Here is a 20,166-nt window from a genome sequence, read left to right on the forward strand (position 1 = left end):
TGACCCGTGTCGCCCCGCGGTGGTTTAGGTTACCTTATCCAGAGCCTAGGCAGACCAAGTGATATACAAGATCGACGCCATACCTGGCATAAGAACAATTTTAAATTTACACAGTCCCGCGTCGCCCCGCTGTTCGCGTCGCCGCGCAATTTAAACTAACCCTATCCTCCGTGTCCCCCCACGGTTCACGTTACCATGCAATTTTACGTAATTCCCTAACCTCCGCGTCGCCCCGCGGTTCGCGTCACCACGCGATTTGAATCTAATCAGTGCCTAGACGGGTCAAGTGATATACAAGGTCAATGTCACACCTGATTTGGACACCTATTCCCTATTTTCAGCGTCTTCCTGTGGTTCGCGTCGCCACGCGATTTAAACTAACCCTCCGCGTCTTCCCGCGGTTCGCGTCGCCACGCGATTTAAACTAACCCTCCGCGTCTTCCCGCAGTTCGCGTCGCTGCGCGATTTAAACTAACCCTCCATGTCTTCCCGCGGTTCGTGTCACCACGCGATTTAAACTAACCCTCCGCGTCTTCCCGCGGTTCACGTCACCACGCGATTTAAATCCAATCAGTGCCTAGACGGGCCAAGTGATATACAAGGTCGATGTCACACCTGACTTGGACACCTATTTCCTAAGTTTAAAAGGTATTCGCCAGATTGACCTGGATCTCGTTCAGACACTACCTGAGAACCAGCGAGTGGCCAAACTTTCCTCAGACTTTTGAAACTGAAGGAAACTGCAGTGGTATTTTAAAATATACTAACTCCAGTGGCCACTTTCTTCCCGTCTCGTCCGAGGCTAGTCTGGCTCTTAATTCGCAAGTTTTCGGCAGTCGTCCGTTGAGATCCCACTTCTGACACCAAATGTTGATCCTGGATTCTTTATCCTTCAATCTGTTTCAGCGAATACACTGTGGCGAATACCAAAGAAATTTATAACAAAGCAGTCTTTATTAATTGTCTCACCGGCCGGGACTTATCAGAACGAAGGAATGCTCTCCCTATAGAGTGCATCCACTCCCCACGGACAAGTCCCGTTACAACATAGAGGCGCAACATTTATACAATTTCAGTACATAATATAATTGAAAGACCTTTTGTTCAACCTATCCTTTGTGATCCCTCCTTCCCTTTGTCCACTCATTAGCCAATACCTGGCCTTCTTTGCCCAATTAAATACGGGCAAGTGGTTACAGCAACTGTTTCTCACAAGGAGCTTTCTCACACATTGCTTGTAAATGTTACAATTATACTGGCGTGACCAGTAACTAAGACCGTGAGAAAGTCTGTTAATTGTGCTGATGTTGTAATATTTGCAGTCTGACATTCCCTTAGTTATTTTCCATTGCTTATACATTTTCACACATCCAGTTCACTTCACTGTCTTTATTGCTTATACATTTTCACATATCCACACTTGGCTTCCCCGTGCTCCCGGCTGTAAAGTCCTCTCCCTGCAGTACAGACTCACACGAGGCACATACTGAAGTCAAGGTCACTCAGGACCTGCACCTTTATTTCACAGCTCTGGAATGCTGCACTTGCCTGAGACCTGTCCTTATATACCTGTCTCTTGCAAGTGCACCCCTGATGGTAAGGTATGCTGGTGGTTACAGGTCATATCTTATTACAGTCATATATAGCATGTTAGGATACAGTTATATATAATAATGTAATATACATGACACCTATGATGATGAAGAGGCCTGCAGCAGCAGGCCACAGCAGGGGAGCTGAGGGGAGGGAGGGATCGGCGGCGCGGTTGGGGGTCCCGTGGGGGAGATCAGAGGCCTCTTGGATGGACGTAGGCCTCAGGGGAGAGCTGAAGGGTTGGGAGTGATCGATGTCAGGGGTTGGTGAGGCCGTGCTCTGGATCCAGCAGGAAACTCGAAAGCATTCACCTGCTGGATTCAGCAGTCCTCACCTCCCTTCAGCTGCCGAGTTCCCCGATGCCCAGGAAACCCGGCCACCCAGAGTTTCAAACGGTGCGTCTAAATGAGGCAGGCAGCCTCATTCTAATATTTACAGTGCCAACCCCTCTCCTGGGAACACCTGCCCCTATCACTCCTTCATTAAAACTGGAAGTTAGAGGCAGTTATGGGTTGGCATTCAGATTTCTAACTCTTTAACCTCCCACCTGTAATGTATTTGTTTCATGGGTTCTTTGCTTAAGAACTCATAGCAATACATTGCTATTAAGAACTAGTTGGTTTATTAGCAAAGGTTTAACAATCACACTACACATTACCAGTTCATCCACCAGGCTCACAACCACCTGCCTCATCGTGGACATCCCAAACCCAATTGGCTGGGGTTTTATTGAGTCTTGTGAACGTCACGTGACTGGCTAGGCCACTCTCAACTCAACAGTCCAACAAACCTGTGAGCATACTCAGAAGTGCATGCAGTACACCATCCAACCTGAATCCGTCTGTTTTTTGGGGGTTAAATATTCCCCCTATTGAGTATAAAGGGCAGGCAAGAACAAGAAGCTGAAGCGACCTCTTAAGTTGCAGGCCAGGCATGAAGCCACCAAGTTCTCACTTGCCCACACCCAGTTATTGTTCCTCACTGTCGATGGAGGCAATGAAGATTAATTGATCTGTCACCAGGGACGGTTCTCTCTCGGAGATTGTAGGCAGCCACTTCCTGCAAGAACAGATGCTTTCAGCGTAACACCAGATGTTGCCAAACTCCAGTCTGGAAGGATGAGTACTGAGTTGGTGAGTAGTTTGAGAAGTCACAGTAATTGGATGAGAAGATCTGAAACAGTTCATTGAGCCAAAGGAATCTTAATGGTCCTCTGTCAGTTGGAGCTGCGGATTTGCTGAGAACACAGTGAGGGGATGTAAGTAATGACGGCTGTGACCAGTGTTATACAGCCAGTGGTACTGATTTAGCAGAAGAATGTGGTCTGTGAATATAGGAACAAGAGTAGGCCATTCAGCCCCTCAAGCCTGTTCCATCATTCAATGAGATCATGGCTAATCTGTACTTTAACTCCACCCACCTGCCTTGGCTCCATATCCTTTTATACGCAGATTGAAGATTATTAATTGGGCTTAGCATCTACTGCTTTTTGTGTGAGAGAGTCCCAGATTTATACCACACTTTTCTGGAAGAATTGTTTCCTAACTTCTCTCCTGAATGGCCTGGCTCTGATATTAAATTTATGTCCCCTTGTCCTAACCTCCCACCATCAGCAGAAAAATTCTAAAAACCTCAATTAAATCACCCCTTAACCTTCTATATTCTAAAAAATACAAACCTAGTTTACATATACTATCTGTAAAGTCCTGCCCTTGCAGTACAGACTTACACGAGGCACATGCTGAAGTCAAGGTCACTCTGGGCCAGCACCTTTATTTCACAGCTCTCGAGTGCCACACTTGCCTGAGACCTGCCTTTATATACCTGTGTGGGACAAGTATGCAGTGTCTCCTGCAAGTGCACCCCTGGTGGTAGTATGCTTGTGGTTGCAGGTCATATCTAGTTACAGTCATGTATAGCATGGTAAGATACAGTTATATACAGTAGTGTGAGATACATGACATCACCCTCCCCCAAGATCTTATTGTCTTTATAGAGTCAGTCTCTCAGGTGGTCTACGCTCTCGTGTGGAGCATCTTAGTTGTGGTTCAGTTGTTTGCCTTGGTGCCTGTTATTCTTTTGGTGTGATTGCTGATATCTCACCTGGGCTGTCTGTTTCGTTGAATATGATTGCTGATCTCTCGCCTGGGCTGTCTGTTGAGACTGCCCTTTCCCTCTGTCTGTCCACCAGGTGTGGTGTGAGTTCCACATTGTAGTCTGCCTCTGGTTCTTCAGGGTTGTTGGTGAATCTACTTTTTACTTGGTCTACATGCCTCCGGCAGGTTTGGCTATTATCCATTTGTACAACCAGTAGCCTGTTTCCTTCCTTGCCTGTTACTGTTCCTGCAAGCCATTTGGAACCCCGGCCATAGTTTAGCACAAACATTTTGTCCCCAATCTCATTCCACCTCCCCCTCAAATTTCGGTCATGGTACTCAGTTAGCTTTTGCAGCTTTGCCTCAACAATTTCATGCATGTCTGGGAGGATTAACGAGAGCCTAGTCTTTAAGGTCCGTTTCATCAATAGTTGCGCGGGGGGAACCCCAGTCAATGAATGCGGACGAGATCTGTATGCCAGCAGCAGTCACGACAGGTGGCTCTGCAGCGTGGGACCTTGGATTTTATGCATGCCTTGTTTAACGATTTGCACTGATCGCTCTGCCTGGCCATTGGAGGCCGGCTTGAACGGTGCCGTCTTAACGTGATTTATGCCGTGGTCAACTATAAAAACTTGAAATTCTGTATTGGTGAAACACGGACCATTATCACTGACCAATATGTCAGGAATTCCATGCATTGCAAACATGGTTCTAAGGCTCTCCACAGTGGTGGAGGTGGTGCTCGAGTTTAAAATGGTGCACTCGATCCACTTTGAAAATGCATCGACGACTACGAGGAACATTTTGCCCATGAATGGGCCCACGTAGTTTACATGCACCCGTGACCACGGTTTGGTGGGCCAGGGCCAGGGGCTCAGGGGGGCCTCCCTGGGGGCATTACTGAGTTGGGCACAAATGGTGCACCGACGGACGCAGAGCTCCAAGTCCGCGTCAATGCCAGGCCACCGGACGTGGGATCTGGCTATGGCCTTCATAAGGACGATCCCCGGGTGCTCGTGGTGGAGCTCCTGGTCAAATGCACTTCCAGCCTCGCAAGGGCATAACTATTCGGCTGCCCCACATCAGGCAGTCTGCCTGTAGTAATAGTTCATGCATGCGCCTATGGAAAGGTTTGATCTCCTCGGGGCAGGCATCGCGAGCCTCTGCCCAGTCACCAGTTAAAACACATCATCTTTTGACTAAGGATAACGTGGGGTCGCTGGTGGTCCAGGCTCTGATTTGGCGAGTCGTCATGGGCGAACCTATGGATTCAAAGGCATTGATTGCCATGACCATCTCACAGTCCTGTTCATCGGACTCTTCCGTGGTCGCCAGAGGTAGCCTGCTGAGCGCGTCGGTACAGTTGTCTGTGCCTGGTCTGTGCCTTATTGTGTAGTCGTAAGCCGCCAGCATGGGTGCCCACCGCTGAATGCACGCCGAGGCGTTGCCGTTTATTGCCTTGCACTCGGATAGCAGGGACGTGAAGAGTTTGTGGTCGGTTTCTAACGTGAACTAAGCCCCGAAAAGGTATTGGTGCATCTTTTTGACACCGTACACGCACGCGAGCGCCTCCTTCTTAACCATACCGTACCGCGCTCCGCCCACAAAAGTGACCTGAAGGCATAAGCTATGAGTTTTAATTTACCCGCATCATTGACATGTTGTAAAATGCACCCGACCCCGTATGCTGACGCATCACATGTAAGAACTAGCTGTTTACCTGGGTCAAAAAAAGCTAAAAACTCTGTTGGAACATAGAAGGTTGCATGCCTATGCGCGTTCTTGGGCGTCCTCCAAAACCAATTGCACCCCTTTCTGAGTAGCACGTGGAGAGGCTCCAGCAGCATGCTCAAGTTCTGCATAAAGTTCCCAAAGTAATTGAGTAGCCCGAGAAAGGCGTGCAGTTCCGAGACATTCCGGGGCCTGGGTGCCAGACGAATTGCTTCGGTTTTGGATTCTGTTGGACGGATTCCATCAGCGGCAATCCTTCTGCCCAAAAATTCAACCTTGGGCACGAGAAACAGACACTTGGATTTCTTAACTCTTAGGCCTACCCGATCCAATCAACTTAGTACTTCCTCCAAATTGCAGAGATGGGAGTGGGTGTCCCTGCCCGTGATGAGTATGTCATCTTGAAACACAACCGTCCCCGGGATGGACTTGAGCAGACTTTCCATGTTGCGCTGAAATATAGCCACTGCCAACCTGATGCCGAATGGGCATTGATTGTACATAAAAATGCCTCGATGCGTGTTGATGGTGGTGAGTAGTTTAGAATCTTCATTCAGTTCTTGCGTCATATACGCAGATGTGAGATCTAGTTTCGAGAAAAGTTTTCCTCCAGCCAACGTTCAAATAGGTCCTCTGCTCTGGGCAGCGGGTATTGGTCCTGTAGGGAGACTCTTACTCTGTTTATGGTAGACTTGTAATCCCCACAGATTCATACGGATCCATCAGGCTTCATGACAGGGACGATGGGACTTGCCCAGTCACTAAGTTCCACGGGTGAGATAATGACTTCCCGCAGAAGCCGGTCCATTTCGTGTTCAATCTTTTCCCTCATCACATAAGGCACAGCTCTAGCCTTGTGATGGACTGGTCTGGCATCCTGTGTGATGTAGATTTTAACTTTAGCCCCTTTGAAGGTGTCCACACCTGGCTGAAAGAGATGTTCAAAACGACTTAGAATTGTTGAGCAGGAGGTCCGTTCCTCTGATGACATGACATGGCGTGAACATCATCCCATTTCCAATTTAGTTTTGCCAGACAGCTTCTTCCCAACAGTGCTGGGAGATCTCCGGGGACAATCCACAGGGGAAGTTGGTTCACCGTCCCTTTGTGTGTGACTGAGAGCATGGTGCTGCCAAGGACTGGGATGATTTCTTTGGTATAGGTCCTTAGTTTGGTGTCGATCCTTGTGAGTTTTGGTCTGTTGCTTTTGTGCAGCCACTGCTGTTCAAATTGTTGGACTCTCATGAGAGATTGACTAGCTCCCGTGTCCAGTTCCATGTTGACGGGTATCCCGTTGAGTAGGACCCTCATCATTATTGGAGGCGTCTTGTTGTAAGAACAGTGGACATTGATCGTGTTGACCCGCTGTACCTCGGCGTCCCGGGCACTGTCCCCACCATCTTCTGGTCCGCTTTCCGACCCTTCCGATTCGTATACCAGCCGAGCTGCTGTTTTTCTGCACGTGCGAGCCAGATGCCCTGTATAGTTGCAGTTTCTGCAAACAGCATGCTGAAATCGACACCCCATTGTTGAGTGCCTTCCCCCACATCTCCAGCACAGACCGCTTCCATTGTTTCCAAAGGATGAGCTGTGTCTGGCTGACCTCTCTTGAGCTTCTGTCAGTCTGTAGTTGATTGCTCGCATTGTGGGTTGATGAGGTGTGAACGGCCGTTCATGTGGCCCTTGATGGCTTCTGGTGCCACTGCCTGCTGTTGAAGGCCTGCTCTCCTGCCTTTGTCTGTGTGTGGGGGTAGCGGCTTGTATCATGCTGTGAACCCCTTGTTCCGATGTTTCGTTAGTTGTCGTACCCGCAGTATAGATCAACCTCGTTTCTTCTTCTCCTGCCAAGAATGTCTGTGCGACCAGTGCTGCTGCCTCTAGGGTCAAGTTCTTGGTCTCTATAAGCTTTCGGAATATGCCTGCATGGCCTATTCCTTCAATAAAAAAGTCTCTCGGTACTTCTCTCCTTAGTTCATCGGAGAACTCACATAAACTAGCCAGCCTCCGAAGTTCCGCCACAAAGTCGGGTATGCTCTGGCCCACACAGCGTCTGTAGTTGTAGAAACTGTTTCTAGCCATGTGTCGGTTGCTCACTGGCTTCAGGTGGTCACTCACCAGTGTGCTCAACTCTTCAAACGACTTGCTTGCTGGTTTCTCGGGTGCCAGCAGGTCCTTCATGTTTTCGAGCCACAGCTGGTCAAGAGATGGGCTCTTCTCTTGTCTGCCGTATCGTCGCCCAACCAATCTTTGGTTACAAAGCTTTGCTGGAGCCTTTCTATAAAGTCCTCCTAATTGTCTCCAGCATTGTATTTTTCATCTGAGCCATTGGTAGCCATTCTGTGGATTCTGTGATCCCATAACTCATCGCCACTGTAAAGTCCTGACCCTGCAGTACAGACTTACACGAGGCACATGCTGAAGTCAAGGTCACTCTGGACCTGCACCTTTATTTCACAGCTCTCGAGTGCCACGCTTGCCTGAGACCTGCCTTTATATATCTGTGTGGAACAGGTATGCAGAGTCTCCTACAAGTGCACCCCTGGTGGTAAAGTATGCTTGTGGTTACAGGTCATATCTAGTTACAGTCATGTATAGCATGGTAAGATACAGTTATATACAATAGTGTGAGATACATGACACTATCCTTCTAACCTGTCCTTTGGACATGCACATACATGTATACTCCTTTCTGATCAGAGGATAGCAATTATTGGAGTCTACCGTGGAACTCTTCCTCTGTCCTGGGAAATTACTGCACACTTTTTCTCCTGAGCTATCAATGTGCATCCACTTCATTTGTAAAGAATGGGTTAATCAAATTGACTTGAAGTGTGCTAATGTAATACTGCTAATGATTAATCTTTATATTGTAGTAATGTTAGCTTTTGGCCTTTGCTTGTAGAAACATAGAAACATAGAAAATAGGTGCAGGAGCAGGCCATTCAGCCCTTCTAGCCTGCACCGCCATTCAATGAGTTCATGGCTGAACATGAAACTTCAGTACCCCCTTCGTGCTTTCACGCCATACCCCTTGATCCCCCGAGTAGCAAGGACTTCATCCAACTCCCTTTTGAATATATTTAGTGAATTGGCCTCAACTACTTTCTGTGGTAGAGAATTCCACAGGTTCACCACTCTCTGGGTGAAGAAGTTTCTCCTTATCTCGGTCCTAAATGGCTTACCCCTTATCCTTAGACAGTGACCCCTGGTTCTGGACTTCCCAACATTGGGAACATTCTTCCTGCATCTAACCTGTCCAAACCCGTCAGAATTTTAAACGTTTCTATGAGGTCCCCTCTCACTCTTCTGAACTCCAGTGAATACAAGCCCAGTTGATCCAGTCTTTCTTGATAGGTCAGTCCCACCATCCCGGGAATCAATCTGGTGAATCTTCGCTGCACTCCCTCAATAGCAAGAATGTCCTTCCTCAAGTTAGGAGACCAAAACTGTACACAATACTCCAGGTGTGGCCTCACCAAGGCCCTGTACAACTGTAGCAACACCTCCCTGCCCCTGTACTCAAATCTCCTCGCTATGAAGGCCAACATGCCATTTGCTTTCTTAACCGCCTGCTGTACCTGCATGCCAACCTTCAAAGACTGATGTACCATGACACCCAGGTCTCGTTGCACCTTCCCTTTTCCTAATCTGTCACCATTCAGATAATAGTCTGTCTCTCTGTTTTTACCACCAAAGTGGATAACCTCACATTTATCCACATTATACTTCATCTGCCACGCATTTGCCCACTCACCTAACCTATCCAAGTCACTCTGCAGCCTCATAGCATCCTCCTCGCAGCTTACACTGCCACCCAACTTAGTGTCATCTGCAAATTTGGAAATACTACATTTAATCCCCTCGTCTAAATCATTAATGTACAATGTAAACAGCTGGGGCCCCAGCACAGAACCCTGCGGTACCCCACTAGTCACTGCCTGCCATTCCGAAAAGTACCCATTTACTCCTACTCTTTGCTTCCTGTCTGACAACCAGTTCTCAATCACGTCAGCACACTACCCCCAATCCCATGTGCTTTAACTTTGCACATTAATCTCCTGTGTGGGACCTTGTCGAAAGCCTTCTGAAAGTCCAAATATACCACATCAACTGGTACTCCTTTGTCCACTTTATTGGAAACATCCTCAAAAAATTCCAGAAGATTTGTCAAGCATGATCTCCCTTTCAAAATCCATGCTGACTTGGACCTATCATGTCACCATTTTCCAAATGCGCTGCTATGACATCCTTAATAATTGATTCCATCATTTTACCCACTACTGAGGTCAGGCTGACCGGTCTATAATTCCCTGCTTTCTCTCTCCCTCCTTTTTTAAAAAGTGGGGTTACATTGGCTACCCTCTACTCGATAGGAACTGATCCAGAGTCAATGGAATGTTGGAAAATGACTGTCAATGCATCCGCTATTTCCAAGGCCACCTCCTTAAGTACTCTGGGATGCAGTCCATCAGGCCCTGGGGATTTATCGGCCTTCAATCCCATCAATTTCCCAAACACAATTTCCCGACTAATAAAGATTTCCCTCAGTTCCTCCTCCTTACTAGACCCTCTGACCCCTTTTATATCCGGAAGGTTGTTTGTGACCTCCTTAGTGAATACTGAACCAAAGTACTTGTTCAATTGGTCTGCCATTTCTTTGTTCCCCGTTATGACTTCCCCAGATTCTGACTGCAGGGGACCTACGTTTGTCTTTACTAACCTTTTTCTCTTTACATACCTATAGAAACTTTTGCAATCCGCCTTAATGTTCCCTGCAAGCTTCTTCTCGTACTCCATTTTCCCTGCCCTAATCAAACCCTTTGTCCTCCTCTGCTGAGTTCTAAATTTCTCCCAGTCCCCAGGTTCGCTGCTATTTCTGGCCAATGTGTATGCCATTTCCTTGGCTTTAATACTATCCCTGATTTCCCTAGATAGCCACAGTTGAGCCACCTTCCCTTTTTTATTTTTACGCCAGACAGGAATGTACAATTGTTGTAATTCATCCATGCGGTCTCTAAATGTCTGCCATTGCCCATCCACAGTCAACCCCTTAAGTATCATTAGCCAATCTATCTTAGCCAATTCATGCCTCATACCTTCAAAGTTACCCTTCTTGTGAAGTAGAGAAATATGATTCTTAAATTATAATATCTTAAAATGGTTAGAAGTAACAGACACAGGACAGGCAAAAAAAGATCCATTTATTGGAAGCGAGGCCTTGAAGATAAGCTGCTGCCTGGATCTGGAACATTAGGGTGTTCGGAAAGGAAATTAGAAACAGTCATTTCGGCCCGTCGTGTCTGCGTCGGCCGACAAAGAGATATCCAGCCTTATCCCACTTTCCAGCTCTAGATCCTTAGTCGCGCAGATTACGGCACTTCAAGTGCACATCCAAGTACCCTTTAGCTGTGATGAGGATTCCTGCCTCTACCACCCTTTCAGGCAGTGAGTTCCAGACCTCCACCACCCTCCGGGTGAAGAAATTTTCCCTCAAATCCCCTCTAAACCGCCGACCAATTACTTTAAATCTATGCCCCCTGGTTGTTGACCCCTCTGCTAAGGGAAATAGGTCCTTCCTATCCACTCTATCTAGGCCCCTTATAATTTTATACACCGCAATAAGGTCTCCCCTCAGCCTCCAATATTCCAAGGAAAACAATCCCAGCCTATCCAATCTTTCCTCATAGCTACACTTTTCCAGTCCAGGCAACATCCTCGTAAATCTCCTCTGTACCCTCTCTAGTACAATCGCATCTTTCCTGTAATGTGGTGACCAGAACTGCACACAGTATTTAAGCTGTGGCCTAACCAGTGTTTTATACAGTTCAAGCGTAACCTCTCTGCTCTTATATTCCATGCCTCGGCTAATAAAGACAAGTATTCCATATGCCTTCTTAACCACCTTATCTACCTGGCCTGCTACCTTCAGGGATCTGTGGACCTGCACTCCAAGGTCCCTTTGTTCCTCTGCACTTCAGTGTTCTACCATTTAATGTGTAGCATAACATAATCAGATGATGGATGATCACAGCGCTGTTGAATGATGTATAATATGAAACATGTGAATTGTCACGTACAGGGAGTGAGAAAAAGGTATAAAAATTAGATGTTGGAACAGATTCTTTTAGAGTTTGATTTATGTCTGATCAGCCAGTATACCGAGCTCAAAACTGCAACACATTTGAATTTTCTGCCTAAAACCCGTAAGGTTTTGTCATACGTATTGCAGTTAAGTGTATGTTTAATAAATCTGACATTCAATATTGCAAACTCGATTGATTTGAGGAATAAATTATCAGAAAGGTACACACACATTACCCCTGCTCTAACACATTCACTGCCTCCTGCTGCTCACTTGCTCTGTGAGGCAGGTTCCCTTCAAATCTAGAAATGGCCACTTTTGTCCACACCACCCGCTCCTGCAAGAACTCCCAGTCTCTTGAACCGAGAGCAGTTTTCGAAACCCCCTCATCCATCTTTCTATGCAGCTGTCAATTTCCACCCCCAAAATGTTGTGTCTAACTTTAAATAAAGCAGCTCGTTAAGAGCTGCTGCACGTTGAAATACCCCCTCCACCCCACCACACCCGCAACACCCCCCCCGCATCTCACCCCGCACTCACCCCACCCCCCTCATCCCCCGCCCCTCCACGCCGCCCCAGGTTAAACAGTACTTACTACTCGCCATATAAAACATGCAGGAAGCTTCTTTTCAACTTTTGAAACTAACTAACTCCATGGAATGTCAGGCAAATAGCATGGGTGGGTGTCAAAGTACAGAGAGTACCGATGATCTTTTTCTCCCATTGGGGGATTGGCCCTTGAAAATGCCACCTATAAAGCTCCAATGTGACAGCTCCGTTTCCCACAACCGTGAGATGGTCAATTATTCAATTATTCCTGAGTTACGAGACGTTTTATGCTACAACCTTGCACTTGGTGACAACTTCATTTAGAATGCCAAAACCCAACTCAGCTCATATCCTTACAGCTATTAGAGAAAAGGATATTTGCAGCATAAGAACATAAAAACATAAGAAATAGGAACAGGAGTAGGCCATACGGCCCCTCGAGCCTGCTCCGCCATTTAATACGATCATGGTTGATCCAATCATGGACTCAGCTCCACTTCCCTGCCCGCTCCCCTTAACCCCTTATCCCCTTATTGGTTAAGAAACTGTCTATCTCTGTCTTAAATTTATTCAATGTCCCGGCTTCCACAGCTCTCTGAGGCAGCGAATTCCACAGATTTACAACCCTCTGAGAGAAGAAATTTCTCCTCAACTCAATTTTAAATGGGCAGCCCCTTATTCTAAGATTATGCCCCCTTGTTTTAGTCTCCCCTATCTGTGAAAACAACCTCTCTGCATCCACCTTGTCAAGCCCCCTCATAATCTTATACATTTCGATAAGATCCCCTCTCATTCTTCTGAATTCCAATGAGTAGAGGCCCAACCTACTCAACCTTTCCTCATAAGTCAACCCTCTCATCTCCGGAATCAACCAAGTGAACCTTCTCTGAACTGCCTCCAAAGCAAGTCTATCCTTTCGTAAATATGGAAACCAAAACTGCATGCAGTATTCCAGGTGTGGCCTCACCAATACCCTGTCTAACTGTAACAAGACTTCCCTGCTTTTATACTCCATCCCCTTTGCAATAAAGGCCAAGGTACCATTGGCCTTCCTGATCACTTGCTGTACCTGCATACTAACCTTTTGTGTTTCATGCTCAAGTACCCCCAGGTCCTGCTGTACTGCAGCATCAGTCTGGACTGGTGAAAGGACAATGCTGTACCCTATCCTGTCAGCCAGTCTCCCTGATTTGGATTTGAAATTTACATTGAATTTTTTTCCTGAGAGAAGGCATCGGACCAATACTCAATGCTGCGCAATATCTGCCGGCAGATGACAGAGGCAGTAGGTGTAGAAACGGACTGTTGGATATATATAAAAGATCCCATGGCACTATTTCAAAGAAGAGCAAGAGAGTTATCCCCGGTGTCCTGGCCAGTATTTATCCCTCAATCAACATAACAAAAAAACAGATTATCTGGTCATTATCATATTGCTGTTCGTGGGAGCTTGCTGTGCACAAGTTGGCTGCCATGTTTCCTACATTACAACAGTGACTATACTTCAAAAGTACTTCATTGGCTATAAAGCGCTTTGAGACGTCCGGTGGTTATGAAAGGCGCTATATAAATGCAAGTCTTTCTTTCTTTATATATTGCACGCATGTCATACGGGAACTGTACAGAAGTTTATAGGAGGCATATACTGGCTGTACAGAAGAAACTAACATTAATGAGTCCGACATTGTATAGGCAAGAGTCCGGCCTCATTATCTTCACAGCCCCAGCGCTAAAATCGATGTGAGACGATGCAAAGGAAACTGGTGTCTCCATGACTACCATTGCTTGGCCCATGCTCGAATTGGCTGGTGTTCTGACAGCCACATATCTGGGCCATCTTACATTGCACATTGATATAAAGTTACATGGGGACTGCACCAGCTATGGGACACGAGTGATTTAGGTTCATGACCTTTGACCTGGTTTGTGTTTGCATATAACATCTGAGGTATGCCTCTGACAGATCCATGTAGGTTAGCCAGACTTTCATTTGATCGCCACAAAAATGATTATGAATTCTGTGATGATCTCAATGTTTCCACCGAATTCCCTCCTACACTGATGTTTAACAGTTGGATGAAATGTATGACTTTAATAAACCTGGCCCAATTTATTTTGGCAGCGCGTTTTCTGCTCCCTTACCTCCCACCAAGGCACCCTGCTATCCAAGCGGACTGTCTGTAATCTCCGCAGCCAACGGCATCAAGACATGTTGTTTTACCCTGTGGGGGGTAGTCCGTTCCTCTTCATGGGACTATGAACCAAAGATTTTCATCAAAAAAAAATACAGCTGCAGTCAATGCTCAATCTGGAACAGAAAGCAGTTTGTGTTATCTTAACGTACTTTTTTATGGCAGCTGATTCCTCTTAACAAGTAAAATTATCCAGTATTAATATACTCTTAAAACACTGAAAATATGTGAATAAGAATTCATTTTCTACTTTTCTTGCGCTCACAGTAAGGCATTTCCCCTTGTGCTTGCACCGAGATCAGATTGTTGGGACTCAGATACAAGTGAAAAAACAGTCCGAAAAGGTCTGCAGCCGTAGCCACGCAAGTGGCTAATTTTTGGTTAGCTGGGTATCTAACGCACACAGAAAGACATCACCATCCTTAGAGTTCCCAGACCAAGCCACTGAGAAATTCACCCAGGTAGAGATTTGTTTATCCAACATGGAATGCATTCTCTCTCCCTGTAGGGACACAACCTACTTACTTTAGGCCAGAGAGTGTAGGCACAGTTTGGCAGATCAGAAAGTTGTGGGTTTAAGTCACCCTCCATACACTCAACAGACATTGTGGGCTGGATTTTCGGTTGGAGGCTTTTTCAGGCGGTAATGGCGGTGGGGCGGTAAATTTTGCGCCAGGAAATGGTTTGGCGTCGGCAGCCACAAAACTCATCGGCTGGACCCTGAATGTGGGGCGGAGCGCTAAGGGAGGCGTTACACACCTGTCTTAGGGCACTATGGCAGCTGAGCAACTGAAAATCCCGAGCCAAACAGCCGGCCTCAGAGCGCCCTGAGAGAGGCTTCCCTGGAAAAAAGAAATCGCCAAAAGAAAACACAAAACATTCCCAATACCTTGCTCACCCCACATAAAGATAAATTGCAAAAATAAAACTAAAAAAAACGTTCACATTTACCTCATGTTCGCCCTTCCCTTACCGCCGTCGGAACATTCTTTCCAAGACAGTCCCACTAGGGGGTGTTACGGGGAACACTCCAATCAAATTTCGCCACGGTGTCGCAACCAGGGATGTTGCATACCAGCACAACGCTCCTGGGCGCTATTGCTCAGCGTCACTGCAAAACCAGCACCAAATGTCCCAGGGGGCACTGGAAGCTGGCTGTCCAGGCAGTAACCATTTCCACAGCCACTACCCACCCTCCGGAGTGCGAACAGAGGTGGCATCAGAACGAAAATCCAGCCCACAATCCCTTCCGAGCTCCGGCACCTGTCGCGTGGCGAAGGAGAGGGAGCAGCTTCCAGGAAACGCCTGCCCCAAGTTGCAGGAGCTGACAAAGGTTGCAGATTGAATCCTTGGAGAGGTGTCACCTCTGCACACGGTGTTCCTGACTGCGATCCCGGTAACAGAGTGCACAGCGGCACTCACACTGCCGTGGGTAGTATCGGGTCTTAATGGTCCATCTCCTATGCTCTTGAACTTCCCGGGCAGTGGTCTTCTGTAATTTCTCCAAAACAGATGACAAAGAGGCACTTTCATGCTGCACCCACGCTAACGTGTTTGCCAAAAGACTTCCTCTTCAGCTAGTTTCTACTCTGCTCATCCCTTAAACTCTGCTGGTTCCGTGGTGTGTTAATGTCAGTTTCAATGGTGCCAATTCTGCATGATGGATGTTATGTATGCAACACCTTGTAACCAGCTTCTATCGCCACCAGAGGGAGCATCTGAAGGAGTCCCAAGGGATCCCAGCATCCCTTGGGAGCACTGCATTTTAGCAGGCCTCCCATGCTGTACCAGCACTCTGGAGTCAGAATAAAGAGACTAAGGTCACACTTACTCAAGTCTACAGTAATCAGTCACATTGCTTTATTTGAGACATAACAATGGGCATGCAGGTTTGCATGTTTCTCGTCAATTTCAACTTAACAAGACGTGAACAAGCAAACGAAAGATTGCTAGGTCTGTCCATTAGCGGGTGTGGGACCCACGTGCTCACAGGAGCAATTTGAGGAGTGTGAGCAAAAGGCAGAGTTTGCTCCATCAGTACTGAGCACAAAATTGCTGCTCTTTGACATAGAATTATCCCGTGCACCAGCTCTACCTCTGAGAAAATTAGCTCCCTAATGTGATTCACATTTACTGCCCACTGTGGCTAATTATTGCAAAACTCAGTGATGAATTTGTATTAAATTACTTCCACACATTAAAATCAAGTTAAATGCAACTTTTTAAATCTTAAGTGAATTTTGTCTGCTTGCTGCTGATTAGAAAATTACTAGACAAATTCTGGCCATTGAAGTAAGATGACACATCAACGAGTTGTCACCTTTCATGACTAGCCTAATAACTTGGGGCTGCTGGTGCTTGACTAATGCTGCAGACTGTGGGGCGTAAGGCATCAAGGTCACCTTATCCTGCTCTTGACTGAAATTAGAGACCTTATGAATAGAGACAAATGAAAGCTGCAATCCAGCTAGTTATTCATTGGAACTAGCTTTCACGTGACTTATGTTATTTAGCGAAATTATTATTTCGCTACATAACATAACTCCCTCGAGTTACATTCTACCTGTGCTATACTGCACTTCCCCTCATGAAGAGGATGCACCCCAGTAATTGGCTCCAAGCTATCTGGTGTTTGTTCCTTCCAATTTTTTATCCACCAAATTTCCTGCCTGCCCTCCTCTGCTGAAGGTGTTGACTTGATGCTGTTCCCCAAGGACTATTAATCCTGTGGTATTTTGCCCAAGTAGCCATCTATAAGCAGTGAGTAATGGCAGGCTCTTTAACAGCAGAGAACCATAACCAAGCTCAGTCCTGTCCACATATGTGACCTTACAACAGGGGTAAACGGTTAACCATCAAGAGCAGGAGTGCTGGCCAACATTCCCCTCCCTAGTCCAGGGCAACTGGACCCAGTGGCCTCTTACTCAGTCGCTGGAGAAATATCACCAATGATGTCTCTGGAAGATCTTACAAATCCTCTGGGAGGACAGACACACCAACGTTAGCGTCCTCGACCAGGTCAACATCCGCAGCATTGAAGCACTGACCTCACTTGATCAGCTCCGCTGGGCAGGCCACATCGTTCGCATGCCAGACACGAGACTCCTAAAGCAAGTGCTCTACTCGGAACTCCTTCACAGCAAATGAGTCAAAGGTGGGCAGAGGAAATGTTACAAGGACACCCTGAAAGCCTCCCTGATAAAGTGCAACATCCCCACTGACACCTGGGACTCCCTGGCCAAAGACCGCCCTAAGTGGAGGAAGTGCATCCGGGAGGGCGCTGAGCACCTCGAGTCTCGTCGTCGAGAGCATGCAGAAATCAAACGCACGCAGCAGAAGGAGCGTGCGGCAAACCTGTCCCACCCACCCCTTCCCTCAACAACGATCTGTCCCATCTGTGACAGGGACTGTGGTTCTCGTATTGGACCGTTGAGTCACCTAAGGATTCACTTTAAGAGTGGGAGCAAGTCTTCCTCGATTCCGAGGGACTGCCTATGATGATGATGACTCCCCAGCACACCACTACCATTGGCCTGTGTGACCTCTGTGTACTCAGCAGTGGTTGGGGATCAGACCTGGGATCGTCATATACTATATGACTCAGATATGCACTGCACATGTCCACTGAGCCACATGGGGAGTTTGCAAGTTACTTGTGTTTGCTGAGATTGCAGCCCAGGAGGTGTGTGAGGGAGGCTCCAGATAACCTTTCAAATCCATTGACTGAAAACAGCAATAATGAACAGGAGCCTACTGCTTATTGTCCTGTGATTCAGTCCATCAAGATGCTGTGTCAATGGATACAACTCACTTTCTTAATTGGGTAAAAGAAACTAATTCAATTGGAATCAGATTCTAATAAGAAGGACTACTTTAGTACCCAATTACAAGGTCAATTATATGGATCCCAGGAACGCATTACTTTATGTACCTTGGTTGGTTGAGATTCATCACTTCCTTACTGCAATGATTTTTGGAACTCCATGTGAGATGAGATTTTCCACCTCAAAGGAATAAAATCTGTCATGGAATAACTCACTCCGTTTGTCTTGTGTCATTCTCCCAATTGATCACAACTTGGCGTTGACAATAGGAATGAGAAGTCTGCAGGCCACAGCAAATGTTTCTGGGTAGAAGGAGGCGCACAGGAACACAAGTGGTCTTATTTAGGAAAAAGAATATGGTGCCTTTCAGGATCTCAGGATGTCCCAAAACGATTTACAGCCAATTAAGTATTTTTGAAATATAGTCACTGTTGTAATGTAGGAAACGGGGAGCCAATTTGCACACAGCAAGCTCCCACAAACAGCAATAACATAAATGACCAAATAATCCATTTTTTTGGTGTTGGTTGAGGGATAACTATCTTCCAGGACACCAAGAGAACTCCCTTGCTCTTCTTTGAAATTGTGCCATGGGGGATCTTTGATGTCCTCCTGAGTACCGACGGGGCCTCGGTTTAATGCCACATCTTAAAAATGGCACCTCCAACAGTGCAGCACTCCCTCAGTACTGCAATGGAGTGTTAACCTGGAAAATGTGTTCAAGTCCTGGAATGGGGCTGTGAACCTACAACCTTCTGACTCAGAGGAAAGGAGTGCTATCCACTGAGCCACCGCTGACACCTGGGAAGGAAAATTACACAATAATGACGAACTCTCTCTCCGTCGCTCTCTTGCCCTCTATCCTCCTCCCCACTTTCTCTCCCCCTTTCTCTCTCCTTCCTTCTCTTTTCAGTCTCCTGTTCTGATCTCTACAACCTGTGACTTTGGGTTTACTGAACAGCACAAGCACTACTGCGTTAATCCTGCCATCGCCTTCTGCTACTTTAAACTTTATTTATTTTATCTACATTTAAAATGATCCAAAGAAACTAAAATCAATACCCTGTAACAAATTTTAATTATCTCTTTACCTGCACTGAAGGAAGTGCTTAGCTAATTTTTTACATATTACAAGTTATTTGAAACTATTCCAGACAAAGTGATATATGGACAGACACATGAACTGGCAGTTTAGTCATGAAACTTCTGAGGCCTCATTTGGGATGTTTAAACAGATTAAACACTGTGTTAAAATAATACACAAAGGAATGTTCTCTCAGTGCACTGAGGGCCTTAAACCGATATAAATACAAACTATTGTCAGGGAGCATATATTTAACTGCTTACATCCATCATATTCTGAGAAAATTTCTGTACTTATAGAGACCAGAAAATAAATTTGGACTTGTCTACAACTTCCACAGACACTCTGGGATCAATAGTGGTATTTGCACTGGCCCAAATCAATACCTTAATATTGTGTTCTTGGTCGGACGAGTGCAGAGAAGCATTAGATTTACACTGAGCTTAGTTACCTGACATAGTCTGAAGCAAAATGCTTCCGCCTTGCACATTACATGGACAGACTGCTTCTTTCCACCTCTGTAACATCGCCTATCTCCTCCCCAGCCTCACCTCATCTGCTGTTGAAACCCTATTCCATACCCTTGCTGCCTCCAAACTCCACGATTCCAGTGCTCTCCTGGTCAGCCTCCCACCTCGCACCCTCCGTAAACTAGATCTCATCCAAAACTCTGCTGCCCGTATCCTAACTCGCACCAAGTTCCCGTTCACCCATCACCCCCTGAGCTCGCTGACCTACACTGGCTCCCAGGCCACTAAAACCTCAATTTTAAACTTCTCCTCCTCATGTTCCAATCCCTCCCTGGCCTCTGTTGAAAAGTAAACTTGTGCTTTATTTGAGATTATCAATATTCTGCATTTTACACCCCCCGCCTGCTGCAGAATGCCGTTGTTGCATTTATTTTTTTCCCACAAGACTTCAGTCTGCAGTGTTTTGCCAGTTATTTGGATTACTGCTGCAAATTAAAGTCACAGCAAAAAATAAACATTGAGGATAAGTATTCCTTTGGGAG

Source organism: Pristiophorus japonicus, chromosome 18 (assembly GCF_044704955.1).
Source record: "Pristiophorus japonicus isolate sPriJap1 chromosome 18, sPriJap1.hap1, whole genome shotgun sequence".
In the NCBI taxonomy this organism is placed as follows: domain Eukaryota; kingdom Metazoa; phylum Chordata; class Chondrichthyes; family Pristiophoridae; genus Pristiophorus; species Pristiophorus japonicus.